We start from the raw sequence: 25,552 nt of genomic DNA on the forward strand, positions 1-25,552 counted from the left end.
GTTTATTTTAAAGTCTGTTTTGTCTGATAGGAGAATTGCTATGCCAGCTTTCTTTTGATTTCCATTTGCATGGAATATCTTTTTCCATCCCCTCACTTTCAGTCTGTATGTGTCCCTAGGTCTGAAATGGGTCTCTTGTAGACAGCATATGTATGGTTCTTGTATTTGTATCCATTCAGGCAGTCTATGTGTTTTAGTTGGAGCATTTAATCCATTTACTTTTAAGGAAGTTATTGATATGTATGTTCCTATTACCATTTTCTTAATTGTTTTGCGTTTGTGATTGTAGGCCTTTTCGTTCTCTTATGTTTCCTGCTTAGAGAAGTTCCTTTAGCATTCGTTGTAAACCTGGTTTGGTGGTGCTGAAGTCTCTTAGCTTTTGCTTGTCTGTAAAGGTTTTAAATTCTCTGTCAAATCTGAGTGAGATCCTTGCCGGGTAGGGTAATCTTGGTTGTAGGTTTTCCCCTTTCATCACTTTAAATATGTGCCTTCTGGCTTGCAGAGTTTCTGCTGACAGATTACCTGTTGACATTATGGGGATTACCTTGTATGTTATTTGTTGCTTTCCCTTGCTGCCTTTAATATTTTTCCTTTGTATTTAATTTTTGATAGTTTGATTAATATGTGTCTTGGCATGTTTCTCCTTGGATTTATCACGTATGAGACTCTCTGTGTTTCCTGGACTTGTTTGACTATTTCCTTTCCCATATTAGGGAAGCTTTCAACTATAATCTCTTCAAATATTTTCTCAGTCCCTTTCTCTTTCTCCTTGTGGGACCCCTATAATTCGAATGTTGGTGCGTTTATTGCTGTCCCAGAGGTCTCTGAGACTGTCCTCAATTCTTTTCATTCTTTTTTCTTTATTCTGCTCTGTGGTAGTTATTTCCACTATTTTATCTTCCAGGTCACTTATCCGTTTTTCTGCCTCAATTATTCTGCTATTGATTATTTCTGGACAATTTTAAATTTCATTTACTGTGTTGTTCATCATTGTTTGTTTGCTTTTTAGTTCTTCTAGGTCCTTGTTAAACGTTTCTTGTATTTTCTCCACTCTGTTTCCAAGATTTTGGATCATCTTTACTATCATTATTCTGAATTCTTTTTTAGGTAGACTGCCTATTTCCTCTTCATTTGTTAGGTCTGGTGCATTTTTATCTTGCTCCTTCATCTGCATATTTCTCTGTCTACTAATTTTGCTTAACTTACTGTGTTTGGGGTCTGCTTTTTGCTGGCTGCAGGTTCATAGTTCCTGTTGTTTTGGGCGTTTGTCCCCAGTGGTTAAGGTTGGTTCAGTGGGTTGTGTAGGCTTCCTGGTGGAGGAGACTGGTGCCTGTGTTCTGGTTGATGAGGCTGGATCTTGTCTTTCTGGTGGGCAGGACCACATCCAGTGGTGTGTTTCATGGTGTCTGTGACCTAATTATGATTTTAGGCAGCCTCTCTGCTAATGGGTGGGGTTGTGTTCCTGTCTTTCTAGTTGTTTGGCATAGGGTGTCCAGCACTGTGGCTTGCTGGTCATTGAGTGAAGCTGGGTGCTGGTGTTGAGATGGAGATCTCTGGGAGATTTTCGCCATTTGATATTATGTGGAGCTGGGAGGTCTCTTGTGGACCAGTGTCCTGAAGTTGGCTCTCCCACGTCAGAGGCACAGCACTGACTCCTGGCAGCAGTACCAAGAGCCTTTCATTCACACGGCTCAGAATAAAAGGGAGAAAAAGTAAAAACAAAGAATTAGTAGAAGTAGAAAGAAAGAAAGGAGGGAGGGAGGGAGGAAGGAAGGAAAAAAGAAAAGAAAGAAGGTAAAGTAAAATAAAGTAAGATAAAATATAAAGTTATTAAAATATAATTATTAAGAAAATTTTTTTAAAAAAGGATGGATAGAACCCTAGGACAAATGGTGGAAGCAAAGCTATACAGACAGGATCTCACACAGAAGCATACACATACACACTCACAAAAAAGAGGAAAAGAGGAGAAAATCATAAGTCTTGCTCTCAAAGTCCACTTCCTCAATTTAGGATGATTCGTTGTCTATTCATATATTCCACAGATGCAGGGTACATCAAGTTGATGGTGGAGATTTAATCTGCTGCTCCTGAGGCTGCTGGGAAAGATTTCCCTTTCTCTTCTTTGTTCTCACAGCTCCCAGGGTCTCAGCTTTGGATTTGGCCCCGCCTCTGCGTGTAGTTCGCTGGAGGGCGTCTGTTCTTCGCTCAGACAGGACGGGGTTAAAGGAGCAGCTGATTCTGGGGCTCTGGCTCACTCAGGTTGGGGGGAGGGAGGGGCACGTTACACCAGCATGAGGAGCGCCGTGCGTTCTCCCGGGGGAGTTGTCCCTGGATCCCGGGACCCTGGCAGTGGCGGGCTGCACAGGCTCCTCGGAAGGGAGGTGTGGAGAGTGACCTGTGCTTGCACACAGGCTTCTTGGTGGCGGCAGCAGCAGCCTTAGCGTCTCATGCCCGTCTCTGGGGTCCACGCTTTTAGCCGCGGCTCGCGCCGTTTCTGGAGCTCCTTTAAGCAGCACTCTTAATCCCCTCTCCCCCCGCACCAGGAAACAAAGAGGGAAGAAAAAGTCTCTTGCCTCTTCGGCAGGTCCAGACTTTTCCCCGGCTCCCTCCCGGCTAGCCGTGGTGCACTAACTCCCTGCAGGCTGTGTTCACGCCACCAACCCCAGTCCTCTCCCTGCTCCGACCGAAGCCGAGCCTCAGCTCCCAGCCCCGCCCGCCCCGGCGGGGGAGCAGACAAGCCTCTCTGGCTGGTGAGTGCCCGTCGGCACCGATCCTCTGTGCGGGAATCTCTCTGCTTTGCCCTCCGCACCCCTGTTACGGTCTCCTCCGTGGCTCCGAAGCTTTCCCCCTCTGCCACCTGCAGTCTCCGGCCGCAAAGGGGCTTCCTAGTGTGTGGAAACCTTTCCTCCTTCACAGCTCCTTCCCACTGGTGCAGGCCCTGTCCCTATCCTTTTGTCTCTGTTTATTCTTTTTTCTTTTGCCCTACCCAGGTACGTGGGGAGTTTCTTGCCTTTTGGGAGGTCTGAGGTCTTCTGCCAGCATTCAGTAGGTGTTCTGTAGGAGCTCTTCCACGTGTAGATGTATTTCTGGTGTATCTGTGGGGAAGGTGATCTCCGAGTCTTACTCTTCCGCCATCTTCCCCTCGTCCCCCCCTCCCGTTTTATTCTTTTTAATGCAATTGTCAATGGGATTTTTCTTAATTTCTCTCTTTTTAAAATTATAGTTATTACATATTTCTTCAGATTCTTTCCCCATTATAGTTTATTACAAGCTATTGAATATAGTTCCCTGTTCTATGCAGTAGGTCATTGTTTATTTTATATATAGTAGTTTGTATCTGCTACTCCTAAACTCCGAATTTATCCCTTCCCTGCCTCTTGCTCCTTTGGTACCCATAAGTTTGTTTTCTATGTCTGTGAGTCTGTTTCTGTTTTGTAAATAAGTTCATTTGTATCATTTTTTTAAGATTCCACGTATGAGTGATATCATATGATAGTTGTCTTTGTCTGACTGACTTCACTTCGCATAATCTCTAGGTTTATCCATGTTGCTGCAAATGGCATTATTTCATTCTCTTTTGTGGCTGAGTAATACTGCATTGTTTATATATATACCACATCTTCTTTATTCATCTGCAAGTGGACACCTATGTTGCTTCCATGTCTTGGCTATTGTAAATAGTGCTGCAGTGAACAGGGGGATGCATGTATCTTTTCGAATTATGGTTTTCTCCAGATATACGCCCAGAAGTGGGATTGCTGGATTATATGGTAATTGTATATTTAGTTTTTAAAGGAACCTTCATTCTGTTCTCCATAGTGGCTGCACCAATTTACATTCCAGCCAACAGTATAGGAGGGTTCCCTTTTCTCCACACCCTCTCCAGCATTTATTATTTGTAAATTTTTTGATGATAGCCATTCTGACTGGTGTGAGTTGATACCTCATTGTAGTTTTGATTTGCATTTCTCTAATAATTAGTGTAGTTGAGCATCTTTTCATATGCCTACTGGCCATGTGTATGTCTTTGGAGAAATGTCTATTTACGTCTTCTGTCCATTTTTTGATTGGATTGTTTTTATGTTGTTGAGTTGTGTGAGCTGTTTGTATAATGTGGAAATTAATCCCTCATCAGTTGCATCATTTGCAAACATTTTCTCCCAGGCAGTACATTGCTTTTTGTTTTGTTTACAATTTCCTTTGCTGTGGAAAAGCTTATAAATTTCATTTGGCCCCATTAGTTTATTTTTGCTTGTATTTCTATTGCCTTGGGAGACTGACCTAAGAAAACTCTGGTACAGTAAGTCCCCTACATATGAACAAGTTCATCCTGAGAGCACATTCATAAGTCCAATTTGTTTGTAAGTCCAACTAAGTTAGCCTAGGTACCCAACTAACACAACTGGCTATATAGTACTGTACTGTAATAGGTTTATAATACTTTCCACATAAATAATGCATAAAGTACAGTAGTACCAGCTGCATTACCACTGCTTTTACGCTTGCTTCCAGACATCCTGGTCTTTAAATAAAGATACTGTACTACTGTACTCTATACAGTACTGTAAAGTACATAAAAACACAACCACTTGTACAGGATGCATGCACATGACAATGTACGCCAGACAAGTGAACTTATGTGATTGGACATTTGAATGCATGTTCACTTCTTTGAAAGTTTGGCACTTGAAGGTTCGTATGTAGAGGACTTACCGTACAATTTATGTCAGAGAATGTTTTGCCTATGTTCTCTTCTAGGAGTTTTATGATGTCATGTCTTATATCTAAGTCTTTAAGCCATTTTGAATTTTTTTTGTGTATGGTGTGAATGAACATGCTAAGTTCATTGATCTGTATGCGGCTGTCCAAGTTTCCCAGCACTATTTGCTGAAGAGACTGTCTGTTCTCCACTGTATATTCTTGCTTCCTTCATTGAAGATTAATTGACTCTAGGTGTGTGGGTTTATTTCTGGGCTCTCTATTCTGTTTTATTGATCCATATGCCTGTTTGTGTGCTAATACCACGCTGTTTTGATTACTGTTGCTTTGTAGTATTGTCTGAAGCCTGGGAGTGGTATGCCTCAGCTTTGTTGTTTTTCCTCAGGATTGCTTTGGCAATTCTGGGTCTTTTGTGGTTCCATATAAATCTTTTCACAAAACTTGAATAAATAATGATAAGTGTCATGGGTAATTTGATAGGGATCACATTGAATCTGTGGATTGCTTTGGGTAGTATGACCATTTTAACAATGTTAATTCTTCTAATCCAAGAGCATGGGATATCTTTCCATTTCTTTTTAATTCTTCAGTGTTTTATGGTTCTCAGCATATAAGTCTTTCACCTCCTTGGTCAGGTTTATTTCTATGTATTTTATTTTTATTTTTTTGATGCAATTTAAAAATGTTTTTCACTTTCTTTTTCTGATATTTCATTGTTAGTGTAAAGAAATGCAACAGATTTCTGTATGTTAATCTTGTATCTTGCTACCTTGCTGACCATATATGGTACCATGTCATCTGCATATAATGACAATGTTACCTCTTCCCTTCCAATCTGGATACCTTTTACTTTACTGATTTCAGTGGCTTGGACCAATACTATGTTGAAAAGAAGTGGTGAGAGTGAGCATGCATATCTTATTTCAGATTTTAGTGGGAAGGCTTTCAGCATTTCACTATGTTGGCTGTGGGTTTGTCATAAATAGCTTTTATTATACTGAGATATGTTCCCTCTATGCCCACTTTGGTAAGTGTTCTTATCATGAATGGATGTTGAGTTTTATCAGATGCTTTTTATGCATCTATTGAGATGATCAGGTGGTTTTTATCTTGTTGATGTGATGTACCACACTGATTGATTGGCATATGTTTTTATTTTTTTAATTTAATTTTTATTTTATATTGCAGTATAGTTAATTTAAAACATTGTGTTAGTTTCAGGTGTACAGAAAAGTGATTCAGTTGTACTTATACATATATCATTCTTCTTAAAATACTTTTCCCATATAGATTATTACAGAATATTGAGTATAGTTCCCTGTGCTATACAGTGGGTCCTCATTGATTATGTATTTTATATAGAGTAGTGTGTATATGTTAATCCTAAACTCCTAATTTATCCCTCCCTCCCAACTTTTCCTTTTGGTAACCGTAAGTTTGTTTTCTAAGTCTGAGAGTCTGTTTTTGTTTTGTAAATAAGTTCATTTGTATAATTTTTTTCGATTCCACATATAAGTGATATCATATGATGTTTGCTTCCTTTGTCATAGATTGACCATAGGTGCATGGGTTTATTTCTGGGCTTTCTATCCTTTTCTACTGATCTATATTTCTGTTTTTGTGCAGGTACCATAGTGTTTTGATGACTGTAGTTTTGTAGTATAGTCTGGTCAGGGAGCCTGATTCCTGCAGCTCCGTTCTTCTTTCTCAAGATAGTTTTGGCTATTCAGGGTCTTCTGTGTTTCCATACAAATTTTAAAATTATTTGTTCTAGTTCTGTGAAAAAAAATGCCATTGGTAATTTGTTAGGGATTGCATTTAATCTGTAGATTACCTTGGGTAGTATGGTCATTTTGACAATATTGATTCTTCCAGTACAAGAACTTGGTATAACTTTCCCTGTTTGTGTCATCTTCTATTTCTTTAATCAGCATCTTATAGTTTTCAGAGTACATACAAGTTTTTTCCTCCTTAGGTAGGTTTAATCCTAGATATTTTATTCTTTTTGATGCAATGCTAAATCAGATTGTTTCCTTAATTTATCTTTCTGGTGTTTCATTGTTAGTGTATAGAAATGCAAGTGATTTCTATGTATTAATTTTTTATACTGCAACTTTACCAAATTCATTGATGAGCTCTAGTAGTTTTCTGGTAGCATCTTTAGGATTTTTCTATGTACAGTATCATGCCATCTGCAAATAGTGACAATTTCACTTCTTATTTTACAATTTGTATTCTTTTCTTTTTCTTCTTTGATTGCCATGGCATGGACTTCCAAAACTATGTTGAATAAAAGTGGTGAGAGTGGACATCCTTGTCTTGTTCCTGATCTTAGAGGAAATTCTTTCAGTTTTTCACCATTGAGTATGATGTTAGCTGTAGGTTTGTTGTATATGGCCTTTATTATGTTGAGGTAGGTTCCATCTATGCCCAATTTCTGGAGAGTTATTATTATTATTATAAATGGGTGTTCAATTTTGTCAAATGCTTTTTCTGCATCTCATGAGATGATCATATGGTTTTTATTCAGTTTGTTAATGTGGTATATCACACTGATTGATTTGTGGATTTGAAGAACACTTACATCCCTGGGATAAATCCCACTTGATCATGGTGTATGATCCCTTTAATGTATTATTGGATTCTGTTTGCTCGTATTTTGTTGAGGATTTTAGCATGTATGTTCATTAGTGATACTGGCCTGTAATTTTCTTTTTTTGTGGTATCTTTGTCTGGTTTTGGTATCAGGGTGATCATAGCTTTGTAGAATGAGTTTGGGAGTGTTCCTTCCTCTGCAACTGTATACCTTTAGAAGGTATACCTTTAGAAGGATACCTTTAGCTCTTCTCTAAATGTTTGATAGAATTCACCTGTGAAGCCATCTGGTCTTGGACTTTCGTTTGTTGGGAGTTTTTAAATCAGTTTCAGTTTCAATACTTGTGCCCAGTCTGTTCATATTTTATATTTAATTCCTGGTTCAGTCTTGGAAGGTTGTACATTTCTAAGAATTTGTCCATTTCTTCCAGTTTGTCCATTTTATTGGCATACAGTTGCATATAGTAGTCTCTTATGATCGTTTGGATTTCTGTGCTGTCTGTTGTAACTTTTTTTTTGTTTTTAATCTTATTGATTTTAACCCTCTCCCTTTTTTTCTTCATGAGTCTGGCTAAAGGTTTATCAATGCTGTTTATCTTTTCAAAGAACCTGGTTTTAGTGTCATTGATCTTTTCTATTGTTTTCTTCATCTCTATTTCTGCTCTGATCTTTATGATTTCTTTCCTTCTACTCACTTTGGGTTTTCTTTGTTCTTGTTTCTCTAGTTGCTTTAGGTGTAAGGTTAGGTTGTTTGAGATTTTTCTTGTTTCCTGAGGTAAAATTGTATTACTATGAAATTGTCTTAGAACTGCTTTTGCTGCATCCCGTAGGCTTTGGATTGTTGTGTTTTTGTTTTCCTTTCTCTGTATTTTCTGATTTCCCTTTGATTTCTTCAGTGATCCATTGGTTGTTTAGCAACACTCTTTAACCTCCAAGTATTTGCGTTTTCTTGCAGCTTTTTCTTGTAGTTGATTTCTAATCTCATAGTGTTGTCAGAAAAGTTGCTTGATATGATTTCAATTTTCTTAAATTTACTGAGGCTTGCTTTGTGGCTCAACATGTGATCTATCCTGGAGAATGTTCCATGTACACTTGAGAAGATTGTGTATTCTGCTGCTTTCAGATGGAATGCCCTATAAATATCAATTAAGGCCATCTTGTCTAATGTGTCATTTAAGGCCTGTGTTTCCTTATTGATTTTTCTGTCTTGATGATCTGTCCATTGATGAAAGTGGGTGTTAAAGTCCCCACTATTATTGTGTTACTGTCAATTTCTCCTTTATGGCTGTTAGTATTTGCCTTATATATTGAGATGCTTCTATGTTAGGTGCATATATATTTATAGTAGTTATATCTTCTTCTTGGATTTATCCCATGATCATTATGCAGTGTCCTTGTCTCTTGTAACATTATTTTAAAGTTTATTTTGTCTGACATGAGTATGCTACTCCACCTTTCTTTTGATTTCCATTTTCATGGAATATCTTTTCCATTCCCTCACTTTCAGCCTGTATGTGTCCCTAGATCTGAAGTGGGTCTCCTGTAGACAGTATATATATGGGTCTTGTTTTGTATCCTTTCAGCCAGCCTATGTCTTTTGGTTGGAGAATTTAATGTTTACATTTAAGATAATTATCAATATGTATGTTGCCATGTTAGTTGTTTTGGGTAGGTCTTTGGGTTTATAGGTCTTTTTCTTCTCTTCCTCTTTTTTTCTCTTCTCTTGTGATTTGATACCTAACTTTAGTGTTGTTTGATTTGCTTTCTCTTTTGTGTTTCTATTGTAGATTTTAAGTTTGTGGTTACCATGAGGCTCTGATATAGCAGTTTATATATAAACAAGATTGTTTTAATTTTCTGGTCTTTTAATTCCAAATGCATTTCCAATATCATGCGTTTGTACGCTCCTCACAATTGCTGGTTTTGATATCATATTTGTGTGTGGATTGTTTCCTACCTTTCCTGTATGTTTGCCTTTACTGGTGAACTTTACCACTCTTAATTTCCTTGTTTCTAGTTATGGCCTTTTTTCTGCCTGGAGAAGTTCCTTCAGTATTTTTGTAAAGCTGGTATGGTGGTGCTGAATCCTCTTTATGATTTCTCCACTGAGTTTGAACAAGAGCTAGGCTGGGTAGAGTATTCTTGGTTGTAGGTTTTTCCCTTTCATCACTTTAAATATATCTTGCCACTCCCTTCTGGCCTGCAGGGTTTCTGCTGAAAAATCAGATAACCTTATGGGGATTCCTTTGCATGTTATTTGTTGCTTTTCCCTTTCAATATTTTGTCTTTAATTTTTGTCAGTTTGATTAATATGTGTGTTGGCGTGTTCCTCCTTGGGTTTATCCTGTATGGGACTCTCTGTGCTTCCTGGACTCGAGTTAATGTTTCCCATGTTAGGGAAGTTTTCACCTATTATCTCTTCAAATATTTTCTCAGGCCCTCTTTCACTTTTCTCCTTCTGGGATCCCTATAATGTGAATGTTGGTGCATTTAATGTTGTCTCAGTGGTCTCTGAGACTGTCCTCATTCCTTTTTTGTTTTTTTGTGGTATGCGGCCTCTCACTGTTGTGGCCTCTCCCATTATGGAGCACAGGCCCAATGGCCATGGCTCATGGGCCCAGCCACTCCGTGGCATGTGGGATTCTCCTGGACCGGGGCACGAACCCGGCAGGCAGACTCTCAACCACTGAACCACCAGGGAAGCCCGTCCTCATTCCTTTTTATTCTTTTTTCCTTATTCTGTTCTGTGGCAGTGATTTCCACCACTCTGTCTTCTACCTCACTTATTCATTCTTCTGTCTCAGTTATTGACCTGCCCCCATTTCTTTTTAAAAGTTTGTTATTAGTGTGTAGAAATGCAACAGATTTTTAAAAATTAGTTGATTTATAATGTTAGGTGCACAGCATAGTGATTCAGTATTTTTGCAGATAATACTCCATTATAGGTTATTACAAGACAATGGCTATAATTCTCTGTGCTATACAGTATATCCTTGTTGCTTATCTATTTTATACATAGTAGTTTGTATCTATTAATCTCATACCCAGATTTGTCCCTCCACTTTCCCCTTTGGTTACCACAAATTTGTGTTCTATATCTATGGGTCTGTTTGTTTTGCATATATATTCATTTGTATTAATTTTAGGTTCCATATATAAGTGATATTATACAGTATTTGTCATTCTCAGCCTGACTTATTTCACTGAGCATAATATTCTCTAGGTCCATCCACATTGCTGCAAATGGCAGTATTTTATTTATGGCTGAGTAATACTCATATATATACATACACAACATATATATATGTATATATGTGTGTATATATATATATAAAGTCTCACATCTATATAATGCAGTCGTCGGTTTGATGGGCACTTGGGTTGTGTCTATGTCTTGGTTGTTGTAAATAGTGCTGCTATAAACATTGGGGTGCGTATTTCTTTTTGAATTAGAGGTTTTTTTTTTCAGATATATGCCAAGCAGTTCAATTGCTGGATCATATGGTAGTTTTATTTTTAGTTTTTTGAGCAAACTCCATATTTTCCATAGTGGTTGCATCAACTTACATTCCCACTAACACTGTACAAGGGTTCCTTTTTCTCCACATCCTTGCCAACATTTGTTATTTGTAGACTTTTTATGATAGAAATAGCCATTTCATTTCTGCCTTCCAGTATCACAGAAATATGTCTTCTGGCCAGCCCCAACCAGAAACCACACAGGGAAAGGAATTCTAGGAAACATAGTTCCAGCTTAGCAAAGATGATACAGTACAATACCCTTACAACACTGGATGCATCTGAGAAATCTTGGATAAACCAAATTAAGAATAACATTAGTTCCTGAGTGATCATCTACTGGTTTGTCTACTTATCTATATCATATATCTGTCCAACTAATCTGCCTATAGAACATAGTGAGATGCTTGTATCCTTTAACTATGTCTCACCTCAATTACTCTCATACCCACCCAACTTTAACAGATAAGGATTGAACCAAAAAATATTCCTTGAAAGGGAGGAGTCCTGGCCAAGATTCTCATCCATCTCTCAATTCTGAATACCATAATCAATTTTATATTTTGTTGGTGTTTGTTCCATTTGAATCAAGTGAGTCAGTTTTCCTTGTTGAAGACAGAAGTAAACAGTCAACCATACTATTCCCTAAAAAGATTTGCACTGGTCAGGCAATTCTAGAACTATAGATCCTTCAGATCTTAGGCTTTTCTTTTTAGATCTTCTGCAGAGTCATTTCTCAAACTCAATTCTAGAATTCTCATTTCTAGAATCCAGTCATAGAAGGATACCAGTGCCTCCATGTTGCCCCTTTAGCAGGACATAGAATTCTTGGCTTTTAAATTTAAAAGCTTTGAACCAAAAAGATGACAAAAATGTATAAGGGTATCTGACCTCTGTTCCTGGTTTCAGATTAGGTTAGGCACAAAGACTGTGCCTGGTGGGAGGAAGAACACTAGTTGGGACCATAATTTCTCCTTCTTAAGCTGAGGCTCCCAAGACGCCAAGTGGTGTGAAATCGGATCTGGGGGCACAGATGAAATAAATAAGTTGGCTCAGAGAAAGAATAAGAGTGGTCACTTTGGCCAGCTTGCAGAGGGTGCTGCAGCTGGGACAAAGGGATGAGTATGAGAAAGAGTGGACAGTCTCTGCCAGGGTCCTGTGGGGGTGTGACTGCAATCTCAGTGGATCAACTGTGTCAGAGACTCTAGTAGGAGGAGGTCACGTACCACAGGCCACAGTGTGAAAAAATACCATAATTATAGCACAAGATGTATATGGGTCAAGGCCAGCCAAGAAAAGGAAGCAGGAAATAGTTGTCTCCCATATAACTGCCATGGTGGCAGTCTTGTAAGAACCACCGCCCCCCGCACTGCAGTTTTAAATCTAACACAAAGAAGAGGGTGATGTAAAAACTCCTGGGGGAGTTTTAAAAACTGTATTAGCCTAAATTAAGCATTTCTTAATCAATTGCAATTTATAAAGTTGATTGGATTTGGTTGGAAATGCTATCTTGTATAACTTAATTTTATTTCTACTCTAAGCCCCATTGTGGATGGATGATGCCGGTGAAAAAAAGAAAGAAATGACATTTTGCACAACTGAGTTTATGAGTATTAATTTTTTACTTGTTATACCAGGAAATATTTAGAGGTATTTAGCCTTTTACTGTCACAAGACTAATTAGGTGGGTGTCAATAGTTAAAAAGCCTCAGATGTACATGAGTGGGTACCAGGCAGCCAAAGAGAACAGAGGAAAGCTGAATCTGTTTATATAACTAATTTTCTGTAGAGAAGCAAAGAACAGAGAGTGTTTTCTAGAGCAGAGACTAGTACACTTACGAGTGAGGCACAATTGCAGACATTCTTTGGCTTTTCCAGGAACTTGTTCCAGTTACTCTTCCTGACTTATTACCCTTCCCATGGGCCTTTCAGTGCATGATAAAATACTATTTTTAAAAGACAAGTTGTGTTTCTTGTGCCAGGGATTATGCAGGCATTTTAGATTCATTATCTCATTATATCCTTATAATTAACCCATGAGGAGCTACTATTGTTGCTTTCATTTTTAAGAGGAGGAGACTGGAGGAAACTTACAAAACATCCACCAGAGGGCAGACAGCAGAAGCAAGAAGAATTACAATCCTGCATCCTGCATCCTGTGGAACAAAAACCACATTCACAGGAAGATAGACAAGATGAAAAGGCAGAGGGCTATGTACCAGATCAAGGAACAAGATAAAACCCCAGAAAAACAACTAAATGAAGTGGAGATAGGCAACCTTCCAGAAAAAGAATTCAGAATAATGATAGTGAAGATGATCCAGGACCTCGGAAAAACAATGGAGGCAAAGATCGAGAAGATGCAAGAAATGTTTAACAAAGACCTAGAAGAATTAACAAACAGACATGAACAATATAAATAATACAATAACTGAAATGAAAACTGCACTAGAAGGAATCAATAGCAGAATAACTGAGGCAGAAGAATGGATAAGTGACCTGGAAGACAGAATGGTGGAATTCACTGCTGCAGAACAGAATAAAGAATGAAAAGAAATGAAGACAGCCTAACAGACCTCTGAGACAACATTAAACAACAACGTTCGCATTATAGGGGTCCCAGAAGGAGAAGAGAGAGAGAAAGGACCCGAGAAAATATTTGAAGAGATTATAGTCGAAAACTTCCCTACCATGGGAAAGGAAATAGCCACCCAAGTCCAGGAAGTGCAGAGAATCCCATACAGGATAAACCCAAGGAGAAACATGCCGAGACACATAGTAATCAAATTGGCAAAAATTAAAGACAAAGAAAAATTATTGAAAGCAGCAAGGGAAAAATGACAAATAACATACAAGGGAACTTCCATAAGGTTAACAGCTGATTTCGCAGCAGAAACTCTACAAGCCAGAAGGGAGTGGCATGATATACTTAAAGTGATGAAAGGGAAGAACCTACAACCAAGATTACTCTACCCGTCAAGGATTTCATTCAGATTCCATGGAGAAATCAAAAGCTTTACAGACAAGCAAAAGCTAGGAGAATTCAGCACCACCAAGCCAGCCCTACAACAAATGCTAAAGGAACTTCTCTAGGCAGGAGACACAAGAGAAGGAAAAGACCTACAAAAACACACCTAAAACAATTAAGAAAATGGTCACAGGAACATACATATCAATAATTACCTTAAACGTGAATGGATTAAGTGCTCCAACCAAAAGACACAGGCTTGCTGAATGGATACACAAACAAGACCCATATATATGCTGTCTACAAGAGACCCACTTCAGACCTAGGGACACATACAGAGTGAAAGTGAGGGGATGGAAAAAGATATTCCATGCAAATGGAAATCAAAAGAAAGCTGGAGTAGCAATACTCATATCAGATAAAATAGACTTTAAAATAAAGAATGTTACAAGAGACAAGGAAGGACACTACATAATGATCAAGGGATCAATCCAAGAAGAAGATATAACAATTATATATGCACCCAACATAGGAGCACCTCAATATATAAGGCAACTGCTAACAGCTATAAAAGAGGAAATTGACAGTAACACAATAATAGTGGGGGACTTTAACACCTCACTTACACCAATGGACAGATCATCCAAAATGAAAATAAATAAGCAAACAGAAGCTTTAAATGACACAATAGACCAGATAGATTTAATTGATATTTATAGGACATTCCATCCAAAAACAGCAGATTACACTTCTCAAGTGTGCACAGAACATTCTCCAGGATAGATCACATCTCAGGACACAAATCAAGCCTCAGTAAATTTAAGAAAATTGAAATCATATCAAGTATCTTTTCTGACCACAACGTTATGAGATTAGAAATGAATTACAGGGAAAGAAACGTAAAGAACACAAACACATGGAGGCTAAACAATACCTTACTAAATAACCAAGAGATCACTGAAGAAATCAAAGAGGAAATAAAAAAATACCTAGAGCCAAATGACAATGAAAACACGATGATCCAAAACCTATGGGATGCAGCAAAAGCAATTCTAAGAGGGAATTTTACAGCTATACAAGCCTACCTCAAGAAACAAGAAACATCTCAAATCAACAATCTAACTTTACACTTAAAGGAACTAGAGAAAGAAGAACAAAACCCAAAGTAAGCAGAAGGAAAGAAATCATAAAGATCAGAGCAGAAATAAATGAAATAGAAAGAAAGAAAACAATAGCAAAGATCAATAAAACTAAAAGCTGGTTCTTTGAGAAGATAAACAATATTGAAAAACCTTTAGCCAGACTCACCAAGAAGAAAAGGGAGAGGATTCAAATCAATAAAATTAGAAATGAAAAACAAGAAGTTACAACAGACACCACAGAAATAGAAAGCATCCTAAGAGACTACTACAAGCAACTCTATGCCAATAAAATGGACAACCTGGAAGAAATGGACAAATTCTTAGAAAGGTATAACCTTCCAAGACTGAACCAGGAAGAAACAGAAAATATGAACAGACCAATCACAAGTAATGAAATTGAAACTGATTAAAAACCTTCCAACAAACAAAAGTCCGGGACCAGATGGCTTCACAGGTGAATTCTATCAAACATTTAGAGAAGAGCTAACACCCATCCTTCTCAAACTCTTGCAAAAAACTGCAGAGGAAGGAACACTCCCAAACTCATTCTATGAGGCCACCATCACCCTGATACCCAATCCAGACAAAGACAGTACAAAAAAAGAAAATTACAGACCAATATCACTGATGAATATAAATGCAAAAATCTTCAACAAAATACTACCAAACAGAATCCAACAACACATTAAAAGGATCATACACCATGATCAAGTGGGATTTATCTCAGGGATGCAAGGATTCTTCAATATATGCAAATCAATGTGACACACCATATTAACAAATTGAAGAATAAAAACAATAAAAGAAAAATAAAAGGAGACTGAAGCTTAGATTGTGCAACACGTCCAAAGTCTGAAAATTACTGGTTCAGATCCATCTCTGCCCTTTATTCTAAGTCCAAAGCCCAAGTTAACTACCTGTGCCACATGACCCTTTAATAGCTATAATGATTCCTCCTCCCTTAACTGTTCCCTAGTCTTCATTTTTTTCCATGAAGACTTGCAGACTCACAAGACGATGATGAGGACTTCCCTGGTGGTTCAAAATCTGCCTACCAGTGCGGGGGACACGGGTTCTAGCCCTGGCCCAGGAAGATCCCACATGCCTCAGAGCAACTAAGCCCACGCACCACAACTATTGAGCCTGTGCGCCACAACTATTGAGACCACACACCTAGAGCTAGAGCTCGTGGTCTGCAACAAGAGAAGGCACTGCAATGAGAAGGCCATGCACCACAATGAAGAGTAGCCTCCACTCGTCGCAACTAGAGAAAGCCCGTGCACAGCGATGAAGACCCAATGCAGCCAAAAATAAATACATTTATTAAAAACAAAACAAAAAAAAGGCGATGATGAAAGTGTCTTTTACTTCCAGCCTGAGTATCAGTAACAGAAGAGAAAAAGGTATTTGTGTGAAGGAGAAACACGGTGTTGGCTTTGAATAAGATGGATATTCAGTTGTTGGACCTATTTGTCACATCCTCATATTGCATTCACCAGGGTATCTTACCTCTTATCCTGTTCACCATGAAAGGGCTCAGCCATGACTATAGTTGACAATGGGATTAAATGCTCTACTATATGATCTATAATTTACCTCATATCCTGAGTCTGATAGGCCTGGGTGTTGTCATGGTTGGTTGTCCCTGGATGGAGCAGGAGCACACATACAGGTAGTAGGAGCACACATACAGGTAGTATTTTTCTTCTTTTTCCTCATACAGTATTGAATGATTGACTGGAGATAAAGAAACTGGAGATTATTGGTATTTGTTCTTGATCTAAAGAAGAACTAACAGGTCATCTATAGAGGAACCCCTTACTGTGGCATTTCGGAGGATATTCGGCTAGAAAGTTCTTAGTACTAATCCTCTTGAATTCAATTAAGTCCAGATTAAGAGCCATGGATCTCCATACACACACTCTACTTTACATAGTATAAATGGACTTTCAGCTAATGCCATAGAGCTATCCCATGACAAAGGTTCCTTGTCATTTTCCTCACAGCACTGGTGCCACTGACAGACATGAACATCATTTTTCTTCATTTTCTCCAAAGCACAAGTTATGGTCAGGAGATAACTCTGTAAAATAAGCTTCTAACTCTGGTAATTTTATGGTATCTTTTCATCAACTCCTAATAAAATCTAGCAGATACATTACATTTGGCATTTAAATTATGTTCATAGAACACAATGTTTCCCCAATAAATGACTTAGGTTTGGTACTGAACTCCAGAACCCTTGGTAAGGAGATGGGGAAATAAGTACCCTTCACCCCAAAACAATGGGAAAAAATTAATAAATGTTATCCATTCAACCTTAGGCTTAGGCATAGGATTCTGAGGAAATAGAAATTTAGACCTGGCTTAGGGACATTAAGCCAAACTTTAGAAAAAATTTCTGATATTCTAAGTCCTTCATTTTTTTGTTGATGATATATGAGGTTTAAATTTTAGCTCTGGTTTAATCATTAGCTTCTTTAGATTATACGTTCAAATGTGAAGATGATTCCTTTTAAGCCTAAGGTAAGTCACCTTAGCTTTTAAATTTTTGTAATGGTTTGTAAATTGAGGAGGCTAAATGAGCATTTTCAATTTAAAGTCTGAAACATTTTACAACTAAAATGGACATACTATAATTGAGTGTGATTGCTTCATTCCGTTTTTTTCATGCATTATCATGAAATTTCTATAGGTTTCTAGCCTGAAGTAGTCATCTCATTATGGAACTTCTATCATAAATAATAAAAGTTCATACATTTATTTTGATAATTTGTCCCTAAGAATTCTCCAAAGAGATCTAAAGTTATATAAAGGTTTGCATCTACCACTGGGAATATATTTATTCTCATCACCTTTACTCAGTTCTCTACCCAACCTCTTTCATGTCAATAATCCCACTCTTACCTTCTTGCTTCTGTCGTTTTACTTCAGTTTGGCTGCTGTCCTTCATGTAGGCTATTTCAGGGTCTCCAAAATGGAATCTCCTAATGTCCTTCTGTCTCCTCCTCCCCACTCGTAGTTAATTTTATTATGAGGAGTTGTGGGATACTCATCTCCTGAGAAATGTGGAGGTAAATGGAAATGCCCACATTTCCAGTTATCTATTTAAATGGGAGAATGACCTGGCTTGAGGACTTTAACTCCTGTGAGCAGTAGAGTCCCATTCCAAGGCTCATTATATTAAGGTTTCTCACATTCATATCGCCTCCATTCTCAACAAAAGACCTTTTATGGGGCAAGTGAAAAGGATTGGAAAATCTTGCCAACACAATTTTTCCAGACCTTTACGAACAGAATTTGTAAACCGTTTTCAAGAAGGTGTTAAATTATAATTTTACCTTCTAGAAATTGTGCAAAACGCTCTCTCCAAAGAGAAACCAGAAATCCTTCACCAAAAAAGTCAAAGATATAAATGATCCTACTTCTGTGGTCTGTATGCTTGTGTCTATTGTGCTTAATTTTATGAAGTCAAATAGTAAAAGGAATATTGTACAAAAACTCAAGCCCTGATTTCCTCTTTCAAATATTTCAGATATTCCCCTTTCAGGAAATCCATGGTCAGGCAGAATATATTCTAGCATTCCTCTTAGACCCTTTTCTCCATAACTCAGGTAAGACTTGGTTGCATGGGTCTTATTTCATTGGTTTCCCTGGTCAGAGCCTTTTCCTGCCTTCACTAAATATCTGTCTCATGGATTCAGAACAGTCACTTGGGTTGAGCCCCTGACTTAAGAATGTGGAGAAGTCTCTCTCGAATTTGTTTAGTGTGAACAGCATAGACAATTGGGTTGAGGACGGGTGGAATGAGGAGGTAAAAGTTGGCCAAAAGGATATGGATATGGGGAGGGACATGATGGCCAAAGCGGTGAGTGAGAGAGGAAACAGCAATGGGGATATAGAAGACAAGGATAGCACAAATATGAGAACTGCATGTTCCTAGGGTTTGAAGCCTAGCCTCGGGGTGGTCAACCCTATGACAGCCCTAAAAATCACCACATAGGAGGCAGTGATGGCTAATGAATCCAGGATCAATACCAGGAAGCCAATTCCCATTCCATATAAGTTGTTGACTGTTGTGTCACTACATGCCAAGGTGACCACGGCCATGTACTCACAGTAGGAGTGGGCAATGATTTGGGTCCGGTAAAGGGGCAGCCTCAGGCAAATCATCAGGGGCAGAGGTCCAATGTAGAGTACTCCATGAAGGAGGGCAGCTGGGCCCAAACGTCCTACCACTGCATGGGTGAGCATTGAGGTGTGGCATAGTGGGTCACAGATGGCCACATAGTGATCAAAAGCCATGGCAAGGAAGATGCCTGACTCTACCGTGATGAAGCAGTGGATAAAGAACATTTGGGTCAAGCAAGTATCTAGGTCAATGTGACAGGCACAAAAATAGAAAATGGTTAGCAGTTTGGGCATGGTAGAGGTTGACAGGACCAAGTCAATGACAGCCAACATGGACAGGAAGAAGTACATGGGCTGGTGCAGGCTGTGCTCCAACTTTACCACGGCCAGGATGGTCACATTCCCCAACACAGCCACCAGGTACATAGAGCTAAAGGGGATGGAGAGCCAGATGTGCAGGGACTCCAGCCCTGGGATGCCAGTAAGCCAGAAAGAAGTAGGCACCAAGCAGGAATTATTAGCAAGCAGACAGGAACATGTTTGAGGGCTTAGAGTAGCTAGGGGACAGGAGCTCTTAGTTTTAGATTTTTACTGCTATAACAGATATTGCCTCTGGAAACTGTAGACTACTGGAATCTTATTTCCATCCTGGCAGAACCTATAATAAAGAAGAATTCTGAATGCCTACTTGAAAATTGACATGTATTTTATAAAAGAGACTGCATGAAAACACCGACTGGTAAATGTAGAAGCAGGTATGCTTAACATTTCTACTGCTAAATTGCTCTCTTCCATTTCCTTTAGGAAATATTTCCCAAAGCAAAATTACTGGATCAAAGGGGATGAACAAGTTGGAGGACTTCTACACTGGAAAACACAAAGTTCTACCTGCAACGATTAAATGTAAGTCCATGTAATGTGTTTAGCCTAGTGCCTGCATATGCTTCTCTTTGTTGTATAAAGAGTAACATCAATAACAATGATTAGCTATTTGCAATTCACGATTTTATAGTGAAAATTTAGAATCAATGCATTCAAAAGTAAAGCATTATTCAATGAATTAGATTTATTATAATATTTTTAAAGCTATGTATTACCTGGTAAAACGTTTACGTCATATTACAGTAAGTGAGGGAATGGCAGAAAGCAGATTAAAGTATTGATACGATATGATTTCATTAAAATATGTGTTTCTTATAGGAATATACCTTGGATGTAAAAACACATTCTTTTAATTTTCTTTCATGTATGGGTACATTCAGGTTTTGAAGAATAGTGAAAAGCTTTAAAAGTCTTACTTTTTAAAAGTCAAAAACATAACGGGACAACTTACTAAGGGGACAATTTACTAAGGAAAATATATTAGTGAGGTACAATTCCCTTTTCTTTAATGGCTTAATAATGGTTTGGTCAGACTGACGAATCTAATTGATTTCTTTAAAAGATACCTGGCATAGGACCTAATTTTTCAAAGGAAAATATTTCATTTAAGGTTGCCCAGATTTCATGGTTAGAAAGATAGAGTCAACAGCTACAGTCAACTGTCCTAAGGAACATTAAGGACAGAGTCTATTAAACTTTCTGAGAATCTGGGCATCATCTATAATTTGAGATAGGTAAAAGATGAGGTGCATCTTTTTATGAGCAAATCTCACTCGACATTTGCCCATTATCTGATCACAGTGATTAAAGAAAAATGTACTGAAAGAAAACAGTCAACAGGACCCTTCTTACTGGCCACATACTTCTTGGTCTCTATTCTTTGAAGAGATAGGGAGATCAGCGCTAAACCACTGTCCATTACTTGTAAAAGCCTGGTCCACTTCTTGTTCTTTTGCCCTTCAGGTGCCTGTAAGAATCTAGCAATGGCTCCTACTGCTACACATACTCAGGGTTCAGAAGCTGAGGGCACAGGGTATAATTTGGGTCTTGTCCTGTCTTGGGCTTGCCCTCCTCATGTTTCCCATTAGAGTCTCAGATTCAACAAGTCAGGCTCCCCATACTCATGTCATGGTAACATGGTGACTTTCTTCACCTGGCTACATTTTTGCTGAGAGATCTCACCACTTTCTTGGTTTTTTTACCCAGGCATCAAGTCCCATTCCAGACCACCTCTCCTCTACAAAGCCTTCTTTGATATCTCTATACCAGAGTGGATGGGTACATAGTCACTGAATTCCCCCCAACTAAATTCCATGCACATTTCAAATTATTCATGTCTAAAATATAAATAGAAGTTACATTTTCATAGCAAATAAGCATAAGAAATGCCCCTACATAACCTCATGGATTTGTGATTCAGGCTCCAACACACAATGTTAGGATTTTTGAGTTTACTTACTTCTGGGTCAGGTATTGACTAGGTATTGAAAAAAAAGATTAAAGTTCTGTGAACTTTAAAATCTTTCACAGATGTTCTTTTATATTAACTCTGACTTTAGCAATTCTGTGAGTTGAGTATTTGAATATGCCAATAAGTGATACCATGTGTGAAACTACTTCCTCAGGGATCAAATGTAAACATTCTGTGAATCTTTTGGATAAGAAAAGGAAAAGATGGGAGATAGCACCACAGTAGCAGCTTAGGGTATCAGCTTTACCATCTAACAAAACCAGATTTCCCATCCAGACCATCTTACCCTATGTTTGGGTAAATTGCCTAAACTCTTGAAGTCTCAGTCTTTTTCTTATTAAAAATGGGGAGACTATCAACTGCAAAGGGTAAGGATAAAGAACAAATGAAGAAATAAGTGTGAAGCTCTTGGCATATGGCATCAGCTTCTTTTCCCCAAATTCTTACTGTTCACTATGGGGTGGGGAGTAGAGCAGAAATTTACAGCCTGCAAATTGGAATAGTTTCCTTTGTTTCACTGTCATGTGGGACATCTTTGAAGATTCCTCAAAAGTCCAGGAATTATAGAGATAAGACAGGGATTTATTTGGAACACTGGTCAATACACAATTTTATCTCATAAAAGGGAGAATATCTGAAGTGTTCTCTGAAGATACTGTGATAGGTCCCTTTATGGTTTAGGATGGTGGCCTAATTACTCAAAGTCAGGGAAGGTCAAAGTATCTCATCATAAAAGAATCAATTGTTCATGCGATGGACTTAAAACCAGATTTCTAACTTTGATTTGTGCCAGACCCAGTTTAGTCAATGAAACTGTAACTGAGTTTTAGGCTGGGACAAAGAATATGAGCATATGAATAAAAATCCACCAAGTTGATAATTGGCATCTTAAGTGGTGGTTTGAATTAGGTGTGACACCTAAACTGTGTCATTTTACCTAGAACATTCTAGAGAAACATTTTCTGTATCAGTCCACATAAGGGCATCCTTACCTGAACACGGGAGACATGCCTGCAAGTCCTGGAAGAGACATCCTGATGGTGGGTCTGAAGCTCCTGAGACAGATGTTTTGCTGTGGTGAAATAAACATGGATTAGAAGCAAGACAAACTTAGTGCAAATACGAACTCTACTGTTTCTGGCTCTGTTACTTAGAAAACAAAGGCAGAGAGATTACATTGCCTGTTTGCCAGTCTGTGAAATGAAGGGAGTAACAGCCGCCTTAGAGTTGCATCATGTATTAAAATTAACTGTTCATAAATGTGTGTGTTCGCACACACAGAAGGTGAAATATTAGAATGCCTGGCCTCTGGAACAGGCACTGTATTCCCTCCTTACCTACTCTTCTCCTCTGTTCTTTTCCCCCTTCCAGAGAACACAGACACAGTGCTATTTTCATATGACCTTGGTAACTCCATATCCTTTCCCAACTGTATGAATAGCCTTTTAAACATGAATAAAAATAATTAAAGATACCTGTTGATGGTGTAAAGATGCAGTTGGGAGAGAAGCCTGCATGAATAGCCTTTTAAACATGAATAAAAATAATTAAAGATACCTGTTGATGGTGTAAAGATGCAGTTGGGAGAGAAGCCTGCCTGACTGTGGAGCAGAAGACAAGAGGTCCAATCAGGATGGAATAGTTCAATCTTTTCTCTCATGTTCTGATGGGGAGTACTAGGCAACAAAGCTTTCTACATTGGGGTTTCGCCTCTTCCTTGATACATAACCCAGCCCAATTTGTACTCAACTTATTTCCTCTACTTTTTAATTTTTTAAGTTTTTAAATTTTTTAAACAATTTCCTCTACTTTTGACTAGAACTGTAAAGAAGATAAGCCCTGGATGGACCAAAGACAAATGGAGTCTGATTCCAATAACTTTGTCTCCATCTCTGGAATGTACTTACCCATTTGGGCAAATGTCCACAGAGCTCCTTACAGTAGTCATCTGTTGTCTGGATGCTTTGATGAATTTAGTTCATAGTCAAAGGGAGGCCATGGCTCTTACCTCTTCAATATTTTCTCCTGTGTCCCCTCTTTATCCAGGTACTGAAAACAGCCAGTTGCTTCCCAAGGGTTGCAACAGAGACACCTGCATTCTTCCCTCTGTATCCTGAGTTACCCCCCATGGGAGTAATCTTCATTCCTTACTCCACTCTACCTCCCAGGACTAGATTATAAGACTTATTCCTACTCTCCTCCTGGGGCCTGTTCACTAGCCCCAGGTCTCTGACTATTCTCCCCCAAGGCCTGAAGTATTCAAGGACTCTAAGAGTGACATTGGGAGAGAGTTCACAGGAGAAGGGTGGGGGAAAAAATAAACATCAGATACTGGTATAACCAATATGGACACTTTTTTTTGGTTAATCTTTGCTTATATTATTTATAAAACTTAATATAGGGTCTAGGCTATACAAAAATGATGCTTAAATATAAATTTATTAACATTTTAATTTTCCATTCTGCTACATTTTTTCAATTTGTGTTTGCTTAAATATTTATAGTAAGTTACAGTAGTTGTGTCCTTGTCTGTGGTTATTTTAACCTATTTTTTTCTGGATTAGAAGGCTAGCTTCAGTTTTTTACACTAAGTGGTACAGACATATTTGTCAATGTCCTTTTTTCTGCTTATCCTTAGGATAAAATACCAGAAGGAAAATTATTGACCATTGTGCAGACCTCATAAATCCTGTTGTCAAATTGTTTTCCAGAAGTGGTTGTCAAATTTGTGTTTAACCCAGCATCAAGTGAGTTCATTCGCTAAACTGCCCTAGTCATTTAAAAAATATAGTAAGTCCCGTACGTATAAACAATTTCCATTCCGAGAGCACATTTGTTAAGTCCAGTTTGTTCGTAAGTCCTACAAAGTTAGCTTAGGTACTGAACTAACACAATCAGCTATATAGTACTGTACTGTAATAGGTTTATAATACTTTTTACACAAATAATACATAAAAAACAAAAAATGAAAACATTTTAAATCTTACAGTACAGTACCTTGAAAAGTACAGTAGTACAGCACAACAGCTGGCATACAGGGGCTGGCATCAAGTGAACAGGAAAGAAGAGTTACTGACTGGAGGAGGGAGAAGAGGTGGGAGATGGTAGAGCTGAAGGATCGTCAGCAATAGAAGATGGAGGGCAAGCTGCAATTTCACTCATGTCCGATGTTGATGACACAGGTTCTGGTTCCTTGCTGGATTCAATTCTGTTTACCCTATTGAAGAAAAGATCCAGTGATGCCTGGGTAGTGGCTCTTATTTCCTCGTCATAGATGACATGGTAGCACTGGATTGCATTCTGAACGGCTGCGCAACCTTCATATACCATTCTACGTTTGGGTCCTGTGCCTCAAAAACTAACAGTTCCTCCTCAAATAAAGAAAATTCCCTTGCCATTTCCTGTGTTGTGAATCTCTTCGGTTCTTCAGCAGTACCAGCTACATCACCACTGCTTTTACGCTTTCTTCCAGACATCCTGGGCTTGAAAGAAAGATACTGTGCTACTCTACTTTATACAGTACTATACAGTGAAGTACACAAAAGCACAATCACTTGTAGATGATGCATGCATGTGACAATGTACACCAGACATGTGAACACACGTTCGCATCTTTGAAAGTTTGCAACTTGAAGGTTCGTATGTAGGGGACTTACTGTATTTTTATATAGATGAGAACACAAATGCAATAGTTTCATTTCTTTGATTCTGGGTGAACACGTTAATGTTTGAAAAACTTGTGGCCGGCGTATTTTTTTTAACAATTTCTCCCCAATTTTTTCTACCATATACTTAATATGCTTAAAGTGGGGAGAGTGATTTAATAAAATCTGTGAAAATGTTTCCTATAGAAAGTTCTGACATACATACAAATGAGCTACTTTTACAATCACCATTAGCAATTCATGATATTCCATCTTGAATAGAGAACCCTCCTTGAGATTTCCCAATTACTCCTACAGTGGTTTCTCTCTTCTGTATCCTTGTAGCTAGGCCCTGAACTCTTATTTCAACCTCCTCACTGGCGTGGTTGGCTCCTGTCTTACTTTTCTGTCTTCCTCCTCTCTACCACTCAGGTGCCATTTTGAAAGTGCAAAATTGATTATTTGTTCTAAATGTTTA

The 25,552-nt window shown here is 38.3% G+C and overlaps 1 pseudogene across 1 annotated transcript in view; it reads right to left on the reverse strand.

The window, feature by feature from the left end:
• Window positions 1–23,341, reverse strand: part of LOC309965460 — a 32,042-nt pseudogene extending 8,701 nt beyond the window's left edge. Inside the window, exons 1-2 of the transcript in view lie at window positions 23,338–23,341; window positions 18,660–19,634 (exon numbers count right to left, since the gene is read on the reverse strand). The product of the transcript in view is annotated as an uncharacterized misc_RNA (transcript). The remainder of the gene's footprint in view (window positions 1–18,659; window positions 19,635–23,337) is intronic.
• Window positions 23,342–25,552: the final 2,211 nt, after the last annotated feature.

Source organism: Leucopleurus acutus (assembly GCF_964270905.1).
Source record: "Leucopleurus acutus genome assembly, chromosome: 8".
Taxonomy (NCBI): Eukaryota; Metazoa; Chordata; class Mammalia; order Artiodactyla; family Delphinidae; genus Leucopleurus; species Leucopleurus acutus.